The 22,866-nt window shown below is 42.4% G+C and overlaps 1 long non-coding RNA gene across 2 annotated transcripts in view; it reads left to right on the forward strand.

Moving 5' to 3' along the window:
* The window catches only part of LOC143838138 (uncharacterized), a 202,379-nt gene that overhangs the window by 5,773 nt on the left and 173,740 nt on the right, over nucleotides 1-22,866 (forward strand). For both annotated transcript variants that reach the window (XR_013231242.1, XR_013231243.1), the window contains exon 2: nucleotides 4,776-4,918. This is a non-coding gene — a long non-coding RNA (uncharacterized LOC143838138). The remainder of the gene's footprint in view (nucleotides 1-4,775; nucleotides 4,919-22,866) is intronic.

The raw sequence follows: 22,866 nt of genomic DNA on the forward strand, positions 1-22,866 counted from the left end.
CAGTTGCCACTCTGGATGCTGTTGTTTTTAATGCCAGAGAAATGACATCATCTAATGGGAAAAAACATCTTCTTTGGCCAGCAGATTGATTGATTGATTGATTTAATTTCTAGCCCGCCACTCCCAAAAGGCTCGTGGCAGGATACAAAATAGATAATAGATCAAAGTGACAGCTTACCCCTTCCGGGGGAATGTTGTTTGAGGAGGTGGTGGAATGCGTCTTGGTGGAGACATGTGACAAGCATAGAGTAATGCCCAGATATGTGCGATGGGGAACCAACAATAGATCTAACCAGCCGGGTTCCTTTCAGTTGCAGGGAATGCTCCAAAGGTTCCACCAGGTCTATCTTAGGGGGTCATGGCCTGAGGATAGAAGAGGATTTTGAAGAGGGAGTTCATTCAATAGGTACCCACACGGATCCACCACAAGTCTGACAGGCAAGGAGGCAGAATGGATTTTCAAGCTGAATACTTTACAACCCGAGTCACTGAAGCAGTAGGTGCAAACTTAAAAGGACTCCAGGGAATGGTAGAGGACAGGAAGGCCTGGAGGATCATTGTCCATGGGGTCGCGATGGGTCGGACACGACTTCGCACATAACAACAACAACAACAACTTTACAACCCAGCAGTATGATGGATTTGACTTGCTCTCTGTAATAATAAAAAATACTTTAAAAAACAATGTAATTTAAACATGTCTCTTTAAAAGATGCATGTGATGGAATGACTTGAGTTAATGGGCTGAGTGGCTTGTATTATTTAATGCTAAATACCCTTCTATGAAAAGAGCCTCTTGTGGCGCAGAGTGGTAAGGCAGCTGTCTGAAAGCTCTGCCCATGAGGCTGGGAGTTCAATCCCAGCAGCCGGCTCAAGGTTGACTCAGCCTTCCATCCTTCCGAGGTCGGGAAAATGAGTACACAGCTTGCTGGGGGGTAAATGGTAATGACTGGGGAAGGCACTGGCAAACCACCCCGTATTGAGTCTGCCATGAAAACGCTGGAGGGCGTCACCCCAAGGGTCAGGCATGACCAGGCATGACCCTTTACCTTTACCCTTCTATGCTTTGGGTCACTTCTAAAGAGCATTTACACTTGATGATGCTAATATTTGTAGGTAAGTTGATTATGAAATTTGTTGTTACATTTAAAATCTAAAATACAGTGTGGCATAATTCTGAGTTAGCAGGCACACAGTTATTCTACATGAAAAACAAGAGTGTTTAAAATTGTCATAGTAATGGATGGCCTGATCTAGCCCAATCCCATCAGATCTCAAAAGATAAGCAGGGTTGGCACTGGTTAGAATTTGGATAGGAGAACACCAAGTTAGTCCAGGGTCATGATACAGAAGCAGCCATTGGCAGACCACCTGTTAATGTCTCTTACCTTTAAAACCCCATGGGTTGCCATAAGTTGATTGTGACTTGATGGCACTTTTTACCATAATAATGTGAAAGCAGAGACCTGGCTGGTGGCTATATGTAGCCTGCAAGCTGCACAATGTGGAACAAGGCTCCAGAATATAAAAGCAACATAAATTAGTCATTATAAACCAAGACAGAAATATCAAGTCTGTTATTATGACTCCATGTTGTTCCTTTGGCCTGGTCTGATTTTATTAGCCTCTTTTATCTGACCTAAGTTTGCCATTTTACAAACAATCCTGTTTTAAAGAATGCAAAGTTTTAAGCAGAGTTTCTGCAGTATTTGTCTTCTGCTGTCTGAATACCTCTAAGAATTACCTTATGCCAGATATATTTAGGTCATCTGAAGAATCAAAACAATTAAATAGGCAGATTCTGCAGTCCAATATATGTGATTCTCTCGCATGTCTTCACAGTAGGAGATGCATTGCAGATAGCATAAAATCGGGGGGGGGGGTGTTCCTTCTCTGCACCTCAGTGTTCTCTTCTGCCCCTGGTCATTGTAGCTCAGAAAGACTTCCCCAGACATTTGAAAATTGCATTTCAGACTACAGCTTTTGAAACTTAAATTATACTCGAGTTTTGCTGTTCTATAACTTAGTAGATCTTGAACTTTCCAACCAAGAATGCTAATTCTGATTTTTTAAAAATTCTTCCAAGATGTCCCCATCTTCTTTGCTGGTACCCCCGCCATACATCATTCAGCCCCTTTTCATTGTATTTATGAGAAGGTGTCCTATGAAATTTATCCATGTACTCAAAATGATAGTCAGTAGCGAGAAGCAAATCAGTTTAACTTAAAAAAAAAAGAAACATAAGTAAACAAAAAAACCCTGCATTATTTATAAATGGCCAAAAAGGTTAGGGGTTAGAGGATAGCCTGTTCTATAGGGCCACAACTCTAAAGGTCCTTACTCAAGTTTTCATCCCTTGACAGGATGAGACTGCATAGTAGAGGGACTAAAGTGGCAGTAAACCTATAGTTAATAACCTTTAAACAGATCCTGTGTGCTTAAAGTGTTGATTTATGGTGACCCCATTAGTTTTTCAAGGCAAGTAAGGTGATTTGACATTGCCTTTCTCTGCAAAGGCTAACTTGGTAGTTTTTCTCAGCACAAAGCATACTTAGCTTTTGAAATCTGACAAGATCAGGCTATAGGAAAAAAGCTATTTGAACAGAAAGCTTTTACAAAAGCCTCATTCTCACCAAGAATATTCTTATGGACACACATTGGTCCACAGGCCTATGAGATGTTTCTTTAGCTTATACATACCTTAAGCTCATACCATAACATACAAACACTACTGAGTTATGTTTGTTAAGTTCAAGCACTGATCTAGATCTGTAAATATTGAATGGATATTGAACAGCTCTACAACGACACAATGGCCATTTTATTCTACCCAGGGTCATGGAAGGTTTTATTAAATTATACTGGGGTTGGGGAAGAATGACTCTTCCACAAGGCTGTATGAAAGTACATGAATACAATAACATTGATAACATGGACCCAAATGAGCACCAAAATGTTTTTTTTAATACAGTGTTTATTTGCACATACTGAAACAAAGCCTGCTGATGGCATATTTAATTATTTTATATGCCTTTTATCCCCAGTGGAGCTCTTGAGTGGTTGACAACATCCTCTATACATTATTCTCACAACTCTGAAATGTTAAGGACATAACATGTGACTGGCTCAAGATCATCCACCTTCATTATGCCCTAATCTTGTCTTTCTGAAGGAGAAAACATGGCATACCATGGGCGTCAGAAGCACACTTAAAGTCTTTAATCAGAGAACAGAAGTCTTTAGAAATACTGATTTCTTATTCATCTCCATTTCTCCTCCAAGCAAGGGTATAAAAATGTCCAGCGCTACCACTAGTAGCATCTTTAAGGCTTACATAATAGAAGCCTACAGGATTCAAAAACCAGTTTCACCTGTTGGGATTACTACACTTTCAGTTCAAAGTACTGCAATCAACTTTTCCTTTGCCGAAAACATGTCAGTTGAGGTCTGCAAGGAGGCCACATGATAAACTCTACATTTGTACAACATTATAAGATGAGCATATATGAAAGTGCTGATGTGGCATTCAAAAGAAGGGCTCTATGGAATGTTCTACAATCAAAACATGATGACTCAACCAGTCATCTACTTTGAGAACACTGCTTTGAGAAGTCCCACAACGCTGTCCTTCATCTCAGAGGGAGAACCATCTATTGCACACTTACCATGAAGTGTCTGTCTCATCTGAGGAAAGGAGGACATCTTGACCTCCCCAAGTCATTGTCATTATATTCTTTGTCTTATATTCAGCAGAAATACTTCCTGTCCTAATACTTTCTCTAATGGTTATTTCTCAAACTTTTCTTTGTTGTAGTTTATATCAAATTCCGGATCAGGATTAAGGTTTTGGTTATCACTTTTAAGGCCTAACATGGTCTGGGCCCTGTAGACCTGAGTGATCGCCTGTCTGCCTACACCCCTCAAAGAGCTTTACCACCTCCAACCTCCTGGTGGTCCCTGGCCCCAAGGAAGCCTGCTTGACCTCAATCAGGGCCAGGGCTTTCTCCATCCCGTCGCCCAACTGGTGGAATGAGCTCCCAGAGGAGATCAGGGCCCTGAACAGTTCCCCAAGGCCTGCAAAAGGGAGCTTCTCTGCCAGGCATTTGGTTGAGGTCAACCTGAACTACCACTGACCACTGGCCCCCAAGCTTCCCTCCTACAACAACCACTACAAATTCACCCAATCCATTGGGCCTCAGTAGAATTCAATGCTCTTCACAGTATTCCACCATTCTCTAATGTTGTTATTATTACTATGTTAATGTTACTGTTATCACCACATTATTACAAATGGAGTTACCTGTATCATTCTAGTTACATGTAAACCACCCTGAGCCTTCATGAAAGGCGGTATATATATATACAAAAATAAAATAAAACAAAATAAATACATGCTAGTTCTTTATAATTAGGAGAGTTATTAACTGCTTTTGGAGTTGCCAGAACTGAAAAGTATTGGCAGAGTTTAAACATGTGAGAGAACAAAGCACTGAGCTTCTTAAGATAATAAAATAGTTTAATTAGAAGAGAAACAACTGCATTAACAGAGAGAAAGACTTAACTGTCTAATTGTTCTGTTGTCTTCGTTTATCTGGTAGTTAAGCAGAGGGAAATGTGTTCAAGGGAGCAGGGAGTTTCCAAGTGAGTCAGTCAGGATGATGGAGAAGATTATATGAAAAATACCAGGACATTCCTAATCTAACTATGCTATATATGCATCTCCAATACCCCCTGTGGAATATTCTTTTTATATATTTGAGTCATGTACATTACAGATCTTGCATATTCCATCAAAGAGATGAATGACTCCCACCATGGAGACAGGAAGGGGAAAAAATTGCTCCTACCTCCCTGAAAGTCGGATAAGGATCACCCACCAAGATGTCCTCCTTTCCTCAGAAGAGAAGGACCTTTCACAGTAAGTGTCCAATAGTCTGTCCTTTTTTGGATTAAAAATGGTTTAAATACAGGAAGCAGAGAGCAAGACTACATGACTGGGATCCAATTTGTTCATAAATGATCTAGAACTGTGGATGATCAATGTAGTAGCCAGTTTTGCAGAGAATAATAATATATAATAAAGAATAATTATATATAGTCAGGATAGTGAAAGCTGAGGTCATAGTGAAGAACTCCAGGAACATCTCTCTTAATTTGGTGAATATAGAATAACATGAAAATTGAAATTAAATTTAGTTAATTGCAAGGTGTACAGTGGAACAAAAAGATCCTTACTATATATAGTTGATCTCGCAGAGACGGAGGTGTAAAGAAATCTTTCACTTGTGATTTTTTCCCCTAGGGTTTTGTTGTTTTTGCCATCAAGTCACCACTGATTTATGACAATCCCATAAAGTTTTCAAAGCAAGAGATGTTCAGACATGGTTTGTCATTCCCAGCCTCTATATTATGACCCTGGTATTCTTTGAAGGTTTCCCATCCAAATCCTCACCAGGACTATCCCTGCTTAGTTTCTGAGTTCTGACAAACAGGCTAGCATGGGCTATCCAGATCAGAGCAGGCTACCATGTATAGCTCAGTAAAAATATTGATAAAGCATGTGGCAGTGGATGAAGAAGTGAAGGGGTTGAAAATACAATGACAAATATTATAATGCCTTTATGTGATGTGATTTCAGAGTATTGCCTACCATGGTAGCTGTATTTTTTTTAAGATATTACAAGAGTTGGAGAAAGTGCAGAAGGGGCCAACCAAACCAACCAAGATGGTTAAGGCTTTGGAGTAAAGGCTAAAGAGTCTGATACATTTTGACTTGGAAAGAAATACAACCCAGGGTTGGGAGGACATGATAACATTAAGTATTGAATGGAGAAAATGAGTAGAGAAAATCTTTACTCCTTCTCCCATAGTACTAAAACTCAGGGGAACTCAATTAAATTAATTGGTGATATATTCAGGATGGATAAACGTAAGTACTTTCTATTCAAGGAATAATTGTGGAATTCACTGACAATGGAAGTAGTGATGGCCACAAGCACAGATGGCTGTAAAAGGGGATTAGACAGATTCATGGAGGATAAGTAAATCAGTGCTCACTCGCTAGGGTAACTAAAGTGAATGTATAGTCACAGGCAATTCCAGAGAATGTCCTATGAGAGTGGGACTTGGCTTCTGTGCTCAGTTTGTGGGCCTTTCAAGGCAACTGGTTGGGTACTGTATGAAGTAGGATGCTGGATTGACTCAGCAGAGTGTTTGTTATTTTCTTATGTTTTACTCAGTGTTCAGATTAGGTGTTATGTAGATCAACTTTACACCTGCGCAGTAGCTGTTTCACATTTCTTGAATGTTTTTTTGCGTGCTTCATGGTTAAGTCATGCCTCAGTAAACAAGTGTGTAACTTATATCACAGCTTATGATAGCTTTTGCACCTGTGCAGTTGGCATACAGGACCAGATTGATCACTGATGAGAGCACGTATTCCCTAGGATTAATGTGAGATCATTTAAGTGACCTACTTTTTGATCACTCTTTGTGCCTGTGCTGTTAGGATGTATCATTTAAATAACTTGGGAGGAGGGCAGGGAGTCAAAACAACTTCCATGAAATAGTGCAAAAACATACATGTGTATGTTGTTCCAGATCTGTACTGTTCGTTTACCATTGCCATTAAGAAACAATAAATCATAACTGTAAAATGTAACTTTTTATAGATATGTAAAGAATGCCGGGAATAGCAGTTGAGGGGAGATGGGTGATGGGGAAAGGAGTATGAGAATGTTCATTGTGCAATCAGCTTTGCTTGTGCAATTAAATATTCAAACTGTTAGAATACGAAAACAAAAAAGTCCTGTTCATTATTCAGCTGTGCTGATTATGGTTTGCAGATGGCAAACCAAACTAACAAGTAATTGAATATCCCTGCTTTGGATGTGTGTCTGGGTGGGATGGGGAGCACTGCATTAAAAACCCATGTTTTCTGTATTGAAGAAGTATACAGCTGTGTTGTGTGATAATGTTAGGGTTGTGGGAAATACTATGGTCAAATTGGCCCATTTTTCATATTGAGGCTAGCAGAAAATGAAAACACAGTAGCCAAAGTAGACTGAGCCTTCTTCTAACATACTTTGACTAATAGTTAATTCAGCATTGTATAGCACTGTAGATTCAGCACTGACCATTTATAAAAGTCAGGAACAATATTACATATCTGTAAACCGCCCATGGCGCCGCGGGCGGCGCCATCTGTAAACCGCCTGTGGCGCCGCGGGCGGCGCCACGGACTAAATAAGACAGTAAGAGGTTCTGGGGCGGGATGTGTCCGGGATGAGGAAGGGTCCAGATTGGACCCTTCCTCATTACAGACAATCGTGCCTGCCGATTGGTCCCTCTGATTCCCGCCGCCAGCAACTGCGAGCCGCGCGCAGCGCGGCTCGCAGTTGCTCCTTTGCCGCTGGCCTGAAGCCGCGTCAGGCTAGGGGAAGGCTCCAGAGAGCCTCGGGTGGGGGGTGGGCCGGCTGGCCTTCTCCTGGCCGCCGGAGCGGCTTCGCAGCGGTGTAGACGCTGCGAAGCCGCTCCGGCGGCCAGGGGAAGGCTCCAGAGAGCCTCGGGTGGGGGGGTGGCCCGGCCCGCCTTCTCCTGGCCGCCGGAGCCGCTCCGGTGGCCAGGGGAAGGCTCCAGAGAGCCTCGGGTGGGGGGGTGGCCCGGCCCGCCTTCTCCTGGCCGCCGGAGCGGCTTTGCAGCATCGTAGACGCTGCGAAGCTGCTCCGGCGGCCAGGGGAAGGCTCCAGAGAGCCTCGGGTGGGGGGTGGCCCGGCCCGCCTTCTCCTGGCCGCCGGAGCGGCTTCGCAGCATCGTAGACGCTGCGAAGCCGCTCCGGCGGCCAGGGGAAGGCTCCAGAGAGCCTCGGGTGGGGGGGGGGTGGGCCGGCCCGCCTTCTCCTGGGAACTGCGATGGCCGAAGACCAGCAGAGAGCAACCAGGACCAGCGCAAGGTTGGTAAGTGGACCTGGGGTTCTGACTGGCCTTGGGAGGGAGGACCGCGGCGCCGCTTCTCGGGGGGGGGGGTTCTGAGAGAGGGGGTGGGTGGCTGGCTGAGAGCGTGTCCCTTACCCTTCCCCCTTCTCCCCTTTCAAACTCCGTCCAAAGACTGCAGGTAGTCCCCCCCCCAAACCCACACTCACTGCTAGCGCCCATTGCATTTAGAACTGCAATGGGCTTGATTACTAGTTAATATATAAATTAGTACAAATCAGGGAGACCCTGGCTATTAGGAGACCTCCAAGGATCTAGATGGTAGTTCCTACAAAGAACTCTAGGGGTCATGACATGGAGGCAGGAAATGGGACTCACCTCTGTACGTCCTTTGTCTTGCTGCCAGACAATCCTCAGATTGCCTTGCTACACTACTTACACCATATGATAAATGGTAGTACAAATCCTTCCTAAAGTTTAGTATGGCAACAGTGCTTACCTAGCCTAGATTTTTATACAGAATTTCTTATGAGGAATTTGTAATATTACCAAATCTAAACATTTTCAGTGTTAGAAATTTTTTAAGATTGCACCGGCCTCCTTGATTATTTTTCATATAGTGGATAGAAAAGAAGGTTTATTACATAACAGTTTCCTCTTGAATAAGTGGGAGCAGAAATTACTGTCTTCATGCTATTTTCCTGTCAATGCTTTGGGCTGATCCTGCCCCTTCCAACTCTATGATTCTGTGACATCAACTCTAGTTCAGAACCTCAGCACTGAACATGGGGGTGGGGGGAGAATAAATAACTGCAAACAACAGTTAACTATATATATGAACCTGAATTCTTTCAATAAAAGCGTAGTAGTTCATTTCCCCCTTTCGCTGGTAGATAATTTTCTTGTATTTTTCTCTGTGTAGTAGTTGGGTAGGGATTAGGAAATATAGGAGTGCAAGGAAAACTGTTGATAAATTGTTAAAATTCTATATGCTATTCAAAAATGTTTTTATTTTCTGTTTGTATACATAGGAGAATAGCTGCTTCCAGCTAGTGCCCTATTTGTTTTTTGTGGCACTTAAATTTACTTACCCATATTTGCCAGCGTATAAGACGATTGGGCGTATAAGACGACCCCCAACATTTCCACTCAAAATACAGTACTATGGGCTACTATGGGCAGCTATGTCTATCCCAACTGAAGTGCACCCGGCGTATAGGACGACCCCCCCCCCACTTGGGGGCATGTTTTTCAGGGGGGGAAAGTAGTCTTATACGCCAGCAAATACTGTATTTGTATATTTTTTGTTGTATGGATAGATGCCTTTTGAGTTTCTGGGGGGGGGGGGACATTATCTTTGCCCCATAGTCAATTGATAATCTTAAATTTTAATGAAAATTAGTGTATATTTGGAGAAAGACTATTTTTTTCCCCTCAGAAAAATATGGTAGCCTTGTTAAGCAGTAAGGACTTCAGCAGACACAGCGGGGTGTACCTTTGCTTAGGATTGCACTGTTATGTGCTGTAAATAACAGTCAAGGCACTCAGTCCCTATCCAGAGTACTTACAAAAGAATCAAGTAGTAGCCATGGAACAATCAATGGGAGGATAATGAAGGAAAGAATGGTAGAAAACTGTGAATACAGATGATGCCTGTGAGGCGGGGGGGATTTTTTTTTCACTCGGGGGGACCGTGGCAATGATGAAACGGCAGCTCAAACACCACCTGCTAGCTGGATGGGCCTCTCCGTTGCAACGAATCAACGCATATTCGTTGCAACGTGTGTGTGTGTGTTTTTTTTTAAACCTTTCTTAAAGGGAAAGGGGCTGTTTGGGAGCATGCTAACGGCCGCCCATTGGCTGCTTGACGGCCAGGGGTGGGACGAGCTTGGCAATAGCGCTTCCTGGCTAGCGATTTTTGCCGAGACCGGAAGCCTGTTCCACTATTCCACTATTTTAAATGGCGATTTTTCGTTCAGCAAACAATTTGCTACATGGATCCCGGTGCGGAAAGCCCCTTAGAATTGAGTGGGTTTAGCAAAGAGTACTCGTAGTAAGGAAGGACTCCCTGGAGAAGAGCCTAATGCTGGGAGCGATTGAGGGCAAAAGAAGAAGGAGAAGACAGAGAATGAGGTGGCTGGATGGAGTCACTGAAGCAGTCAGTGAGAGCTTAAATGGACTCCGGGGAATAGTAGAGGATAGGAAGGCCTGGAGGATCATTGTCCATGGGGTCACAATGGGTTGGACACGACTTCACAACTAACAACAACTTGTAGTAAACATATAGATGGTAAAGCTAAAATGATTTTGGAAGTTACTTAAGAAGTAACATATAAAGAAGTGGCATATTGGAATTTGTGAGTAACTGGATTTCCAGTGTCAAGCTACACATTTATTTATATCCCACCTTTCTCCCCAAGGGGAACCCAAAGTGGCTTACATTATTCTCCTAACTGAAAATTCTAAATGTTCTCAAGACCATAAAGGTAAAGGTAAAGGTATCTCCTGTGCATTTTGTGAATGAATTTATTTTTATTCTAAGTTTCCATTTACCCTATCTTTCCTTTCCCTTCCACTGTCTAAATTGTAGCCCCTTGGGTCACAGTCCTAACTTTGAGGTTTTCTTCTGTCCTTTACTGTGCAAAGTACCATAAATATTTATGATGCAATAATAAAAAGTTAGTCATTTGCCTCTGTTGTTTTCTTTCAATGAGTGTAAAAGCAGGATGGGTGCATGGCTGTGCAAATTTGCCACAGACAGAACATCCCTTTCAAAGGTCTCTCCTCCCCACATACTAATGCCCTCCCCCCAAATCTCTTCAGACAAGAGCAGACAATGACCTTAATTGATTTCCACCACTCTGGTTCTTAGGCTTTACTATAGTGGGCCCCCAGAGTCTCTTGTGGCGCAGAGTGGTAAGGCAGCCGTCTGAAAGCTTTGCCCATGAGGCTGGGAGTTCAATCCCAGCAGCCGGCTCAAGGTTGACTCAGCCTTCCATCCTTCCGAGGTCGGTAAAATGAGTACCCAGCTTGCTGGGGGGTAAATGGTAATGACTTGGGAAGGCACTGGCAAACCACCCCGTATTGAGTCTGCCAAGAAAACGCTAGAGGGCGTCACCCCAAGGGTCAGACATGACTTGGTGCTTGCACAGGGGATACCTTTACCTTTACCTTTATAGTGGGCCCAGAGTATCCTCCCTTCCATCCAGGCTATCCCCTCTAAAGTTAGGGTATTCCGACATATGGCTGAATTTAAGGCATGATGAACCCAGGTTGAGTGAACTGGTTTATTAATTAAACAATTGTTATATCTAGTAAATGAGCAGGAAAAAAGTTACAAAAATGGGAAAAACTAATACGGGGCAAAAGCTCACAAAAATGGGGTTGCCAGGTACCCCCTTGACAACTGGTGTATGAAGGACTTCCCAGTAGCAAAGACAAGTCTAGGCTGACATCGCTGAGAATTTGGTGATGGCACTTCCAGTGTGCATTTGAACTGACATGTCACGGTGGACACTCTGGGATTTGGGGGGAAACTCTGAGGTAGAAGTCATTTTTGTCATAAAGTTTTTTGCTCAAATACCAAAACATCTCTGTGTTGCCAGTGATGATGTTCCCATGACACCAACCTTGACATCTTTAGAGCGGTTTCTCAGTGGAACAGGACTCCTTGGGAGGTGGTGGGTTCTCCATCTTTGGAAATTTTTAAACAGAGGCTAGATAGCCATCTGATGGAGAGGCTGATTCTGTGAAGGTTCAAGGGGGTGGCAGGTTACACTGGATGAGCAATAGTGTTGTGAATGTCCTGCATAGTACAAGGGTTTGGACTAGATGACCCAGGAGGTACCTTCCAATTCTGTTATTCTATTATTCTATTATGTTATTCTACGTTGCCAGCAGGCATCTGGGAACCCTACAAAGAAAGAAGCCAGCCAGAAATCAACAAAGGACAAAGCTTGCTTAGTCCTTCTTCTGTTTCGACACTTGAGTGTAAACTGCACGGAGCTTTTATTCCAACCCCAGATCGATTCAGTCCCTGTCCTCTATAAAGAATGCAATTTCTGTTTGGATTTGGGGTGATTTAAAATTTCCTTCTGCAGCAAGAAGGATTGATCCGGAGTGACCCTACCTTTATTGTGTGATATCTTATAGTGCTTTTAATGCTCAATATTTAAACGCTGTTTTGAATCTGGGCTCTCCTCCGTGGTAGAGGACCCGTGATTGGCTACAGGTGGTCATGTGACAAACTTGCCTTAAAGGAGAAGCCCCTGATTTCTCTCAACTTCTGTCGGTCCTGGATTTTTTCTCCCTTTTCTGCCTTTTTCGATCATCTCCCCCCCCCCCTCCAAGAAAAGAAAGAGGCTCCCTGCCTGGCTTCTCTCCCCCCACCCTTCAAGAAAAGAAAGAAAGAGGCTTGGCTCCCCCCCCTTCTGAACTACCCTAACCACGTGCAGAAGACTTTCCTGTTTCAATGGGGGGGGGAGAGGAAAACCCGAGTTCAAAGCGATCTGAATTCAACAGGATCGACAATGGAATAAACAAAGTAAGTGCAGACTCTGCCCTGATCCAAGAAGGCCAGTATCACCATATCAAGGGACGAAAGATCAATTTCCTCCAAAAGTAGTTTCATTACTGCTCAGTTTCCATGGAGAAAACAATCTTCTTTTGAGGGGACAGCATCTGTGTTGGGTTGTTCTCACCTGTTGCTAGGGAAACAGGAGGCTAAACTTTCTCCAGCTTCCTCCTTCCTGGCGGGAATCACCCTCACTCTCCAGTTTGACTTTTCCAAAGCTTGAGAAATGAACTCAGTATGAGTTAGTCAACCATAACTGGAGAGACGAAAGAATGATAACAAACAAATAGGAATGAGAGAGAAGAAACACCAATCTATCTGTATATCTGAAATTATTAATGTCCCTTCTTCCAATTTTCTGCCTTCATCTGTCTAATCCATCTTTCCTTATGATATGTTCTTTCCTTATGCCTGTTCAAAGTACTTTCAGGTATAGTCAGTGCAAGAAAGCTGTTGAGCTAAATGGTCTCTGTGACTAAGACACATACTTCATTTGGTAATTTTATAGATACTTAGAGATAAATACTCTGACTCCCACATTCAAATTAATCTCCATATGTTCAGTTACCACAGTTCAACCTTCCCACAATCAAAGGAAAAATGTAGGAAACAATTATGGGTTTGTAGTATTGGATCTTGGAGATGCTAATTTTTATCAACCTATCCGACTTTCATAATCTCCCTAATAAAACACCTACACAATATACTTCATACCATCCTCAGAAAAAATGGTGTCTTTGCTTCTCAGGAGAGATTACAATAGACCAAAGTATTCTGTGGAAGCCAAATTAGGTAACATTATCTGGTATGGATGTGTTTGTGGGTGGGTGGGTGAAGTGACCCTATCTGTGTGAGTTTTGTCAAATTCTGGTGACTTCTAGTGACCCTGTGAATTAATGACCTCAAGACTTCCTATTGTCAACAGCCTTGATTAAGTTGCAGAGCAGACTGTGGCCAATGGCTTGCTTTACTGAATTGATCCATCTCAAGTTGGAAAAGCATTTCCATGCACATACAAAGAGAAAAAGAGAAATCCCCCCCTCCCCAGAGAAGCATGGTTCTGTATGAAGAAGTCAAAGAATTTTTTCACTGTCTCCATGTATGCTGCACCTCGTCAACTCGATTCAGCAACATAAATTAACATATTTCATATAGCTTACTCTTCAGGATCATTCACCATGTGATGGTGTGTAGAGCAGTCCAATGCCTTCTTAGCCAAAATTACTGTCCAGCCACAGAGGTATGGATTATTCCTCTGATCACTAAGTGGGCTTGCAAGGACACGGAAATAGTCCGCACAGTCTGACCTACAGAAAATACAAATTCCTGAGTAAAACCCTATCTTTCAAAACAAAGCTGATGGCATACATGCAAGAGTTCTGAAAAAATTCAAATGTGAACTCGTTGGTCTCCTGACAAAATAAAATGCAACCTGTCATTAAAATCTGCCTGCATTCCTAAGGACTGGAAAGTAGCTAATGTAACCACCATCATTATAAAAGCTTCCTATTATAGGCCAGTCAGTCTACTGCTGATACCAGATAAGTTGGTGGGATTGGATATTAAAGATAGTAGGCTCATCAATGAATAAAAGCTATTGAGGAAGGTCAGCATGGAATTCTTTAAGAGGGTGAACAAACATGTGGACGAGGATGGCCCGGTTGATGTTGTTTACCCAGACTTCCAGAAAGCTTTTGATACAGTTCCTCATCAAAGGTGCCTAAGTAAACTCAGCAGTCATGGGATAAGACTACAAATGCTCTTGGGGATGAAAAAATAGTTAATTAACAGGAAACAGCAAGGGCTCTGTACTAAGTCTAGTATGTTTTAACTTGTTAATTAATTATTTATTCACCACCTCTCCCAGCATAGCCAACTCGGTGTTATTTTGCAACATTTCAATGGAACAACATTTAATTAATAAAAGCAATAAAACAACATTCCACATTACTATTACGTTAAAACCTATTAAACAAGCAAATCAACTGATGATGTGTGTTAGTCTTCAGTGCTGTTGAGATAATTTAGATTTAATTTCAGATCTTAATTTCTGGATGTTGGTTTCCAGGGTGGGTATCCTTGTGGAGGGAAGCCCAGCAATGTTCTAGGTGTTTGGAGTTGTGAGTAAGTAATGAAGTGGCTAAGTTTGTGGATGACACTAATTGTTCAGGACAGTGAGAACCAAGGATAATAAATCACCCAGTATCATAACACTCCTGAATAAATCGATGTTGTGGCTTCATTTGGAATACTGTGCAGAGTTCTAGTCACTAGACCTCAAAAAAGATATTATAGCTTTGGAATAGATGCAGAAAAGGGCAACTAATATGATTAAAGGCATGTAACACCTTTCCTGTGAAGAAAGTTACAGAAGTTAGGACTCTTTTGCTAGGAGTAGCCTTTTTCAACTTTTTTTACTATTGAAAAATCCCTGAAACATTCTTCAGGCTTCAAGAAACTCCAGAAGTGACACAATTGTGCAGAATATGGTTGGGAAGCATAGCTGAGTACACACCCACCCTGGAGCCCTCCATTTCCCACCCCCTCCAGGCCCATCATTGGTCATTTGGGAAGGGTAGGTGGGTTGACATGACCATACGGTAATATCACCTGATAAATATTTCACACATTTTAAATATATATAAAAATTAACTCAATTAATTAACCCACTCATTGCATTAAACTATGGTTGAGAAAGCCTGGCATGGAGGAACAATGATGGGGAGAGACAAGATAGAAGTTTACGGAATTATGGATGGGATAGAGAAGGTAGAGGAGGCATGTGAGCACTCAATGAAATTAATGAGCAATAGGCTTAGAACAGGTTTCTTCACCTAAAGAGTAATTAACATGTGGAATTCATTGTGGCACCTATAAAGACAGACAGTTTCAAGAAGGGATTGGATAAACCCGGATCAGAGGTCCATGAGTGGCTACTAGCCACAACATATAGATGTACTATGTCTGGGGCAGCAATGCTCTGTATTGGTGCTTGAGGGGCACAGTGGGAGAGTTCTGGCCCTATTTATGGACCTCCTGATGGCACCTGGATTTTGGCTACTGGACTGGATACAACATGGCTTCTCTTATGTTTCTAAAGTTGTTTCCTGTAAACTGCCCTGAGCCTCCGGGGAGGGTGGTATATAAATATATAAATATAAATATAAATATAAATATAAATATAAATATAAATATAAATATAAATATAAATATAAATATAAATATAAATATAAATATAAATATAAATATTATTGGATGGGAATCAAAGAGAAAGGACAGCAGTGGAGAAAATGTGAGTTTAATTATTCAGTGGCAAAAGGATTTACAATGAAAATAATATAGTAAGTGATAAATAAGAGAATGCATTTGGAAAAGCATTGCAACCTGATGTTATGTATATTTACTCCAAAGCATTGATTTCAACAGTGAGTTTAACTAAAGATGTGTTGGATTACAGCCGTAGGCTGTATTGAATTTAATAGGTCATTAATGTTGACTACTTGCCTTTCACAAACCAGAATTTAATCTTAAAGACTTACAAAATTTGTGTCAGGGTATGAGCTTTTCAGATAAGACATTGTGAGCAGTGACTCACAAGAGTTCATACTCTGCCACAAATTTTCTTGGTCATAGAATCATAGAATCATAGAGTTGGAAGGGGCCATACAGGCCATCTAGTCCAACCCCCTGCTCAACGCAGGATCAGCCCTAAGCATCCTAAAGCATCCAAGAAAAGTGTGTATCCAACCTTTGCTTGAAGATTGCCAGTGAGGGGGAGCTCACCACCTCCTTAGGCAGCCTATTCCACTGCTGAACTACTCTGACTGTGAAAAATATTTTCCTGATATCTAGCCTATATCGTTGTACTTGAAGTTTAAACCCATTACTACGTGTCCTTTCCTCTGTAGCCAACGGAAACAGCATCCTGCCCTCCTCCAAGTGACAACCTTTCAAATACTTAAAGAGGGCTATCATGTCCCCTCTCAACCTCCTTTTCTCCAGGCTGAACATTCCCAAGTCCCTCAACCTATCTTCATAGGGCTTGGTCCCTTGGCCCCAGATCATCTTAGTCGCTCTCCTCTGTACCCTTTCAATTTTATCTACGTCCTTCTTGAAGTGAGGCCTCCAGAACTGCACACAGTACTCCAAGTGTAGTCTGACCAGTGCCGTAGACAATGGGACTATGACATCTTGCGATTTTGATCTGATGCCCCTGTTGATACAGCCCAAAATGGCATTTGCCTTTTTTACCGCTGCATCACACTGCCTCCTGATGTTTAGTTCCCCAAGGTCTCGTTCACACACAGTGTTACCTAGAAGCGTATCCCCCATCCAGTAGGCATGCTTTTCATTTTTCTGACCCAGATGCAGAACTTTACACTTATCTTTATTAAATTGCATCTTGTTCTCATTTGCCCATTTTTCCATTGTGTTCAGAACTCGTTGAACTCTGTCTCTATCTTCTGGAGTATTTGCCAGTCCTCCCAATTTGGTGTCATCTGCAAACTTGATGAGTAGTCCCTCCACCCCCTCATCTAGATAATTAATAAATATGTTAAAAAGTACCAGGCTGAGCCCTGAGCCCTGAGCTACCCCGCTACTCACCTCTCTCCAGTCTGAGGAAACACCATTGACAACAACTCTTTGAGTGCGGGTCTGTAACCAATTCCCTATCCACTTAACTATCTGAAAATCCAGATTGCAGTCCTTCAACTTATCCATCAGAACATCATGGGGAACCTTGTCAAAACCTTTACTAAAATCCAAGTAAATTGTCATGATAAGTGGTGCTGTTTTAGGAATAAGGGACACAAGTATAGATTCCTGTAAAACAGTTATTGAAACTAGTTGTGCAATATATCACTATTTGGGTTGTTGTTGTTATTGTTGTTGTTGTTTTAAAATCCAAGACTTGCTTATGTGAGGGGAAATAATCTTTGCAGGCAAAGAAGGGCAGGGCATATCAAGAGAACCAGGCACAAAGGCAAAGAATGAAGGCTGAGCTCCTATGCCTTTTGAAAGTATAAGGAAGCTAATGTGGTAAGGGGGGTGGGGCAGAGAAAGAACAAGTTACCATTTCTGCAAACATGTGGGAAGTGCAGTGATATTGCTATAAAGTGAGTATTTAGGGGGGAAACCTGAACCTTTGCCAACACAAGTGATAAATATTCCTTGTTACCAAGACAGAGGAAAGGGAGCGTCTGTCCCACAGTCATGGCCTAGTCAGTGGAAAGTGGGCAGAAAGTGGGAAAAAATCAATAAAAATACAGGAAACATTTCACATGCAAACAAACGTGTAACATATGGCCATATTTCTATACTAAAAATTCATCAGAGTTTGGGCTGAAATCCAAAACTAATCTTAATTATGTGCAATACTTTGGGCTAACAGACGCTTAGCCCAGCCATGTAGATAATCCATGCTTTAAAGTGTGGGAATGAGACTTGCATTGCACCCTTTTTTACTGTTGTGTATAATGCATAATGAGAACAGGCTCTGCTTATGCTAATCCCATTAGTATTGATGTACATAGGTCCCCACAATCAGATCAACAAGCTCATGTGACAGAGGATACACCAGCCCAGGGCTCAGATTTAAACCTTGTTGTATGGGTAATCTGTGTTGTTTAAATTCTGGGCAGACCAGCCCAAAAAGATACACAATGGAATACAACCCTATCCTTATAATTCTGCATTCAGAAAAGCCTAGCAAGGTTAAAAGCAGCCAAGTAACCAATGAACTTGTTTTATGTATTCATAAAGTCAAGTCGTGTATTTACTTCATTAGCTGATGAAGCACCAGTCCCTGAACTTCTTCATACTTTATGATTGTTATAAAACACGGAGACAGAATTTATGTTAGAGAAAATAATAAGGGTCTTTCCTCAAGCCATAAATGTAGCGGGCAATTCTGCACTCAGCTCCAACTAGCATGATTCCCACTGAATGGGCTAGCGCTAAAAAACAATGTCCCACCTTTGTTTTGCACGCAGCCTTCCCCCCCCCCCTGCTAGTCTTCAGCTTCCAGTTTGGCCGGTGGGTAGAGCAAAGCACCTTTGTGTAGCAATTCATCCCGCCTTCCTCTGTCTATCAAGCTGGTGAACCAATCAAATGTTGTGACGTTCTGGAGCCTCCAACTTAACCCTTTCCTTTATTTAAAAAAAAAATATACACGTATAAACGCATAAGCAAGGCTTCAAATGTGCACAGGGCTCTTCAAGCCCTATGTATGCTAGTGATTACACCAGTGCTATTGTGTTTACATATGTGTAAAAAGTAAAAAAAAAATTTCATCACAGTTCAAGCACAGGACATTTGGAGGGGAATGCTTTCAGCCACTATGAAAGGGGTAGTGGTTTTTCAGCAAGATCGCTAGGGCAAGCTGCGTAAATGACTCCGTGTTTCCTCAGTGTTTTTTAAATCAGGCAGTCCCGTCTCCTGGAAGTAGGGAAGGAGGCGGGACCGAAGTTGTGGTGAGTTGGAGGAAAACTAGCGCTGTTTTTACATGTGCTTGCTGGGTGTGCTGCTGTTTGCTCGCAGCAGGCACATGCTTTTTGGGGGGGAGGGGTAATCGACTTTTCTGGATTTCCCAGCTCCCGCTACAAATGGAATGATGTAGCGGGAGCTTGGCGAGGAGTTGGCAGATTGTGCACGACGTCGTGCATAATTAAAAAAAAAAGTGTCCACAAAAGATAAGACTATTGCTATATTAAACTTGTGCAGAATGGACCAGTAAAATGCTTACTTGCTGAAGACACTATATTTTTGGCATTTTGCATGACGTCGCTAACATCAGGGACAAGATTTTTTTTTCAGTATCAAGATTTGTGAGTCCATTATAGGTTGCATTCAAAAAGCACCTTATATCTATGATTAGATGCATAGATGTTTCAAAAGAGAAATTTGAATTTTTAAAAAATAAATTAGCAATCATCGCAGGCCCTTTAAAAGGCTGAAAAAGGTGATTGGTTGCCTGACTTGATTGACAGGCAGAAAAGAGTCATGTGTAAAGTGCGTTGCTCTCTTCCGCCATTTCAAGCAGGCATGCAGAGTGCAAGGAACGTGAAAAGGCAGCAGACAGAAGCAAGAGAACCAGAAAGTGAGGAATAGCCGGAGGCGCAATTATTTTTAGTGATATGCCATTACGCTGGCATAACGCTATTTTTTAAGATGTGTGGAAAAGGTCTAATAATAGAAAGGACTCGAAAAGCAGCCCAAAGCAAAGGGCCACAACTACTATAACAAAATATTACAGCAGGAAAGATGCAGTTGCTTTTTTATGGGGGGGGGGGGAGGTTTTCTCCTGTCTTCTCCATTAGGTTTTCTCTTGCCTTCTCCAATGACAGGTATGAGACTGCTACAAGGCACTTCCAATACTTTGGCTGGAAAATACATTGATCAGTGTTACAACGTATACCATTAAATATTGAATACGTTTGGCTGCAATGAATACATTTTTCTTTACTTTGAGGAAATAAATTTGTACATGGTTTACTTCAATCATTTTCTTTAATGGTTATGATATGATTTGGAACAGAATGCCAGGATTTGCAATTACTTTCACATTTAAACTGCAAACAGTATACTCGTCTATCAAACTTGTACTGTCTAGGAGAAACTCTACAAGGTTTCAGATGTTTCTTACAGTCCAATTGCCTTTTAAGTACAAATGCCTAGGATTGATTTGGTGAATCCATAAAAGTGAAATGTGTTCTACCTATAAATGTGTCCGTCTATAAATTGGTCAATCTTTATTTACTGTGTTTATAGCCCACCATTCTTGCTAAGACTCAAGGTAAATTACAAGGTTAAGAAATACAACAGGGAACATATGCAACACATGGCAATGAGTGGGTTACAAAATCAAGAAACAATGCAATAAAAAGTATAAATGAACACAAGAAAGGCAAAAACTGGATTACAAAACTAGAAAACAAGTGGGGGCCACAAGAAACTATCCCCTCACCTTTGCTTCATCCCTTCTTCCCCTACTTCTCTCAGTTTCTCGCCCTCTCCCCTCCTTCCACCCCTTTTTTACTCTCTCCCCTCCATGCCTATCATTTTCTCTCACATTCTGCCTCCCTACCTCATCATTCTCTCTCTCTGCCTTCTGCCTCATCACTGTCTCTGCCTCCATCATTCTCCAAGTCTCTTGCCTGCCTCTCCCATATACACTTCAGCAGTGGCAGTGGTGGCTCTCTAGGAACCACAATGGATCTGCCAACTACAGAGATCAGTTCCCCCTATGGTTATCAGCTCCTGTTGGGAAATTCCTGGAGATTTGGGAGTGGATCCTCTGAAGGGTGAGATTTGGAGATTTGGGGGTGCAGCCTTTGAAGGGTGAGATTTGGGGAGGGAGGCAACCTCAGTCACCTTGGAGAAAATGGTTGCTTTGGAGAATGGACTGTGGCATTAGACCATGTTGAGGCCTTTCCTCTCCCCAAACCCTGCATTTCTCGGACTCCACTGCAAAATATTCAGGAATTTCACAACATGGCAGCCTGTCAGGCCTGGCCCTCATGAATCCTCCTTCAAAGGCCAAAACAGGTCTGGAAAGGGCCCTGTTTCCTTCTCCTGCCTTTTTATTTACAAAACCCCAACCTGGAATACTGTGGTTGCCTAGCGACAGCCACAGAGGGAATGCTCCTTTTATCATGTTTGGATTTTTTTAACTCTCCAAGATTTTTTTAAATTTCATATTTTCTGCCTTTTCCAGGTTTCTAGAAAGACCAATATTGCCCATTCATGGCTCCAGTAAAAACAAGTAATGCATACAAAAGCAGTGCCATAAATGATAACTGGATCTATTTATAAAAACACCCTTCTGAAAATTGCACTGAAGCACTACACTGTTTATAAAAAGGCCCTCAGTTTTGCACATTTTTCAGAAGGATAGAAACGTGGGAGCCTTTCTGACCTTGTCAGGCAGGCCATTCCACATTACTGGAGCCACTGTGCAGAATGCTTGGGTGTAGGCAGCTTACTCATTTGCAGGGTGGCACCTTAAGCAAACTTTGCTCTGACAAATGCAGCTTTCACTATGGGACATATTGAGAGAGCTGGTCCTTTAGCTATGTGAGCTGTAGGCCATGAATGGCTTTGTATCTCTGTAAAAGGTGTTTGTTGTGTCTTCAGGACAGATCCAGCCCCTCCTCCAGCTTCAGAGGCTAAATAATAGTAGCCTGATACTAAAAGATAACTGAACTTTGCTTTTGCAGTCTACAAGATGTGAATTGTTGTATAGAAGCCAGAATCAGTGGTTGGTAGATGTCTGACAGCTTGTGCAACTTGTAAAGATTTAGATTTAGATTAAGACGGTATTCCTTATGAGAATTGTCAAAACCCAAGAAACAAAAAAGTAGAACAACACAGTTTTATGACCCACAAAAACAGTTTATAACAAATCTGTGCCGATGCTATCCAGAGTCTCTTTTGAATGGGCAAAGAGAGCATCAGAACAGTGGGGGGAGGGGAGCTGGGGGGGGGGGTTGGTTACTTCACCTGTTTCCCTTGTTCTTTACAGCCATACCTATTTCCAACTACTTGGGAACAGGGCCCATTCTGCACATGCTAGATAATGTGTTTTCAATGCACTTTCAAAGTAGATTTTCCTGTTCTGCACAGGAAAATCCAGCTGCAAAAGTACACTGAAAGTGCATTATCCAGTGTGTGCAGAATGGACCCAGATCTAATCCTTCCTCCCCAGCTTCTCCTGGGTATGCCTTTTAAATGATTATCTAGAGGAAGGATACTTCTAGCCTCTGGGAGTTCTCCCCCTATTAACCAGCATCTGGGGAATGACAGGCCCAGGACTAATAGATCCCCAGTAAGGGATGCCTGGCCCATCTGCCAGCCCACTTTTTTCTCATCAAAGGGCCGTCAGCTTGGGTAGGGCTACAAGCATCACCGTTACCTGCTCTACCCCTGCCCTTCCATTAGGGAACACCTGGGTTGGCTCCAGTGAGGACTCTGCCAGGCTTTCCTTCCTTCTCCATACTCCATTCATTTTTGTGGCAGTTGCTACTGCAGGGTCGGGCATTCTTTCACCTCATTAGCCCATTAGTGGGGACCTCACTGGGCACTGTTTCAACCCTAGGGTTGCAAATCTTGCCAGCTGATAAGTCACTGGTGGCTCATCAGGGCTCCTCGCTGCTAGCCATCTTCCAAGTGGGCTTCACCAATGGAGCAGCCAGCAGTAACTGGGCAAACTGCTCCCGTGGAGCTTTCTGGTGATGTTGCACTCCCTTGAGATGCACTTGTTTGCCAGTTCCCTTTAATTTCGGCCAAAAATCGTGCCCGTGCAGGGGGGGGGATTTTTTTTTCACTTGGGGGAGCGTGGTAACGATGACTTGCCAGCTCACA

The sequence above is a fragment of the Paroedura picta genome, chromosome 5 (assembly GCF_049243985.1).
Source record: "Paroedura picta isolate Pp20150507F chromosome 5, Ppicta_v3.0, whole genome shotgun sequence".
NCBI lineage: Eukaryota > Metazoa > Chordata > Lepidosauria > Squamata > Gekkonidae > Paroedura > Paroedura picta.